This window comes from Jaculus jaculus, chromosome 11, assembly GCF_020740685.1.
Source record: "Jaculus jaculus isolate mJacJac1 chromosome 11, mJacJac1.mat.Y.cur, whole genome shotgun sequence".
Classification (NCBI taxonomy): Eukaryota; Metazoa; Chordata; class Mammalia; order Rodentia; family Dipodidae; genus Jaculus; species Jaculus jaculus.
In genome coordinates this window covers 70,498,787-70,503,048 of record NC_059112.1, presented here as the reverse complement: position 1 = coordinate 70,503,048, position 4,262 = coordinate 70,498,787, and the positions used below count along the sequence as shown (strand labels likewise).

Here is a 4,262-nt window from a genome sequence, read left to right as displayed (position 1 = left end):
ATGCAATTATAAACATTTCTCCTTCCTGTTTAGCCTCATGCTTTCCTCTGAGAAAAAAATCACTCATTTTCTTTTGAGAATATTACACAATAGGAAACAATTTTACTTGTTTATTTTCATTTTCTTTTCCTGTTTATGACTCTATTGGCAAAGGTTTGACTTTTTATTCACAACAACAGCTTCTGTGTGAACCCAGTGCCTGAAATATGACAGGTATTCAGTTGGTCTTAATAGTTGCTGAACATGTAACAGCTGAATTTTGGAAACGTAGAGTCTACTGGAAGCAAAGTAATCTAATCACAGGTGAGGCCAACTTGAGTTGGCTACACAGAGATATCCTCTCTAAGCAAACAATATTCTCAAGATAGCTGGCCAATTGGAGAACAGAGGGACAGCCACACTGTCAAGGATGAGCTGGTGGTAGGAGACACCAGGTTGGAATGAGCTTGGCTCAATAGAGGAAAGAAGGAGACCAGTGGGTCCAAAACATGAGCTAGGGAACTTAAATTCCCATGCTCCCCAAAAATGTTCTACACACATCTGCCACCTTACCTTTCCTCCTGCAAGGCCCCTTCCTAGAAGGCAAGCCTTTTTAAAAGTCGATCTAGCATCTGGAGTTTCAGCCTCTCCAGGAAATGTCTTTAGAGGACTTTAGCCAAGAGGTAAATGAAATAGCACTTGCTTCTTTCTCCTGAAAAACCACACAATGCTATCTTTAGTCTACAGTGTTATGGCTGTACTTGCCTATAGCGAGTTCTCCACTCTATATAAGAACGTATAGATGAAACAAATGTGTCTTCTTCATCTTTGTAGGATCCCCATTCCACTGCTAAGAAATATTGTTCAACACAACTAAATTAGATCCTTTGTATAATTTGGCAGATGTGAAGAAAACAGAAATAGAAAGAAGCATTGCATACATGTGAGTAGAGGAAAGTGGAGAAGAATGTATCAGGAATACTTTCCACTTCAACATGCCCAAACCTGATCATTTACTGACAATGGGTTGGGCTTTACAACTGCACAGGGGTTCAGACTTGTTGTATCTCTGCTCAGCAGCCTTCATAAGTTGGCTTTTTGTACTTGTGACACTACTTTATTAAGGTTACAAGCTATGACTATCCACTTAAGGCATGAACAAAGGCAAAATGGTCAAGGATCAAATCAATTATATGTCCCTTCTACAGAAAAAATAAATTTAAAGTCCTCAAATCATCAGCATACTTTGCCTACATCTCATAGTCCAGAACTGGACCAGAAATTAGAGAAGCTGAGAAATGAGGGAAGATGATTAAAAATCTGGCACAGGCCTCACTCTGGGAAAATTGCCACAACAAAAAGCTCCAAGTTCCTCTAGAAATAGGACAGGAAATATTATTTCAACCTTGGGGGTGATCTTTGCCTGAAGATTAGATCACAGGTAAGAAAACTAGAAATAATGAACCCAAGCCTATAAATGTATGTGAGTAAAACAGGCAGGTAATATGTTTGATGTACACATTAATCTCTAAGATACATCTTACTTCCACAGGAAATCTGCCTTCTCCCATTGTTCTTGAATCATGCGGTATCCACAGCTATTTTTATAACATTTCTGATCAAGGTGAAAAGGGTATAGAATATTCCAATTGCTTAATTTTACTATGTGACAGACAAAACACCTGTGCAATCATATTGATGGGTGGGAATTGGCACTCAGCTTCCATGTCTGAAGAAAACAGGAGTGTGGGATGAGGAGAGGAACAGAAGTGAATTGGCTTTGTCACCATTGAGCAGATTTTACCGAGTTTCTACAGATGGTAAGAGAGGCTCCTCGTTCTCCTTCTTCCCCTCTCACCATCAGTAGAAGAGCCACAGGGTTGGAAGGATTACTTTGTGGGACTGTCATCCCAGACATGGACTGAATGGTGCATCCATGATATCGCAGTGGTTGTTGTTGCCCCCACAAAACTTGCATAATTCTAAACACATTAACATTTTAACATAGAGGACAGAAAAAGAAAAAAGAGCCATCAAAACAGAAGAAGGTGGAGGCAGACATTGAGCATACTCAAAACACTCCAGGACAGAAAGGTAGATCCAGAACCTACTGAAAGCTCAATACTAAAATAGACTTAAAACACACTCATCATGGCTCACAGAATTTTACAGAAGAGGGGACAGAAAGATTGTTAGAGCCACAGGGTGAGAGGAGATATCTAGGGACATTTATTCCCACACACCCAATAACTGACTGCTGCTCTTACAACTCATAACCCACAAGCCCCTGGTGAATACAAGCAATCCCACAGAGGAGGGCCCTCAGTAGAATGGGGATGGAGAGGAAGGAAACAATGGTACCAACACATGATGTGTCCATACCAAGATTCTACTTAATTACAAAAAAAAAAAAAAAAAAAAAACCAACAAGGTGCTCGCTTTGACAGCACATATACTAAAATTGGAGCAATACAAAGATTAGCATGGCCCCTGCACAAGGATGACACCCAAATTTGTGAAGTGTTCCATATTTAAAAAAAAAAAAAAAAACAAGAAGAGACTTCTGAGTAAGATGGTGGCATACTAGGCACAACAAAGCAGCTTAAGTAGGGTAATAAACATAAACACAGTAAAATACAACCTTCTACTGAAAAGTGAAGGTGTATAAGTTATTATAAACCACAGCAGAGAAGGAGGAGAGATGAAGATCTTCCAGAAAGGAGGAAATCGGACAGAATCCCCCTAAGGCACCAACAGCTCCAATCCATGAGCCCACCTGCTTGGCAGTGCAGAGCAGCAGAAGCAGAAACAAGGTGAGGATATTTTGCACTCATATAAGCCTCCTTAAAAAGTCAATAAACCTTAAAGGGAAGATAGCAGAGACCAGCTGAGCAGCTACTGAAGGAGTATACAAGCAGGACCAGCCAAGCAGTATAGGTACAACTCCAGGCACCTGGCACAGCCTCCCATCTCCCAACCACCAGGGACATGAACATCTGGAGAACTCATTCACACCCTGCTGCATGGCACCAAGAGAGATCAAGGTGGGAACTCAGCTTTGATGAGATTGGAAACCATCCCAAAAAGTAATAAAGTCTACTTATACAAAGCCAAATAGGCCTGCACAGGAAGTGCTAATCTCTCTTTCTGTGTCAGGAAAGGTTATGTATTGCATTTGAATGATATATTTTGGTTGGCTTTTACCTTCTCAAATAAGCTGTATTTTGGTGTTGACTATTGTTGCCTTTGAAGTTTCCTGATTTTTAGGGCCTTTGTATTTTTCTTCTGTCGTTATTTAGGCCAGGGACTGACTGGCCCCAGGCTAACATGGAACCTTAAAACTCTTAAATGACTAGAAATGTCAACCTGCTAGTTGACAAGATTAAGGGTGTGGGGCAACACACACCTCTAGGGACTTTGGCTTAACTAAATTATCTGTTTAGTTTAATCTCCATGCTTGTATAAATACTCTGTGCTGGTTTTGATTGACTTTCTATATTGCTCAGTTAAATATTAGAATCTGTCAGTAATTTGCTTCACTAAGTCTACTACAGTACTTAAATAACTAGTAAAATCAACATCGAGGATCAGTTCTGTTATTTCTCTTGGAGTATAAGGGCTACATCTGGCACCTTAAGCTGATACAGTGAAGATATATAAAGTCAGATTTACATGGCTAAGGACTATGCAAATAATTAGAAAACCCAAGCATCAAATTAACTAAAGATGCAAAAATCTCTACATTACAATATAAGAAACACAAAAAACAATACAATACAGCCAAAAATTATAAATCCATCAGAAATGACCTCTAGTGAGACTGCTTTTGATGAAATGACTGACAAAGATTTCAAAAAAAAAAAAAAAAAGATTAAACCGTTCAAAGGAATCAGAGAAGAAAACAAGGGGATCAAAGAAGAAAACCTAATCCTGAAGGAGAACACAGGAAGCCAACTTAATGAAATAAGGAGGTCATTATAAGACATGAGTAAGGAGATAGAACTAATGAAAAAATGCCAATCAGAAATACTGAAATTGAAAAACAGATTAGTCAAATAGAAAACTATGTAGGAAGTCTCACCAGTAGAATGAATCAAGAAGAGAACAGCAGATGTAAACTAGAAGACCAGGTGGAAGATCGAATACAGTCCAACAAAGAGAAAAACAAACTAATAGGAAAGCATGAATGGAAATTTCAAGATATTCAGGACACTATGAAGACATGAAACATAAGAATTCAGAGCACAGTAGAAAGACAAGAATTTCACTCCAAGGGTATAACA

General features: G+C 38.9%; 1 non-coding gene across 1 annotated transcript; it reads left to right on the top strand.

Annotated features, from left to right (window-relative positions):
• The first annotated feature begins 2,410 nt into the window (after positions 1–2,410).
• Positions 2,411–2,514, top strand: LOC123453401. Its single transcript, XR_006632794.1, has one exon. It is a non-coding gene; the product is annotated as a U6 spliceosomal RNA (small nuclear RNA).
• Positions 2,515–4,262: the final 1,748 nt, after the last annotated feature.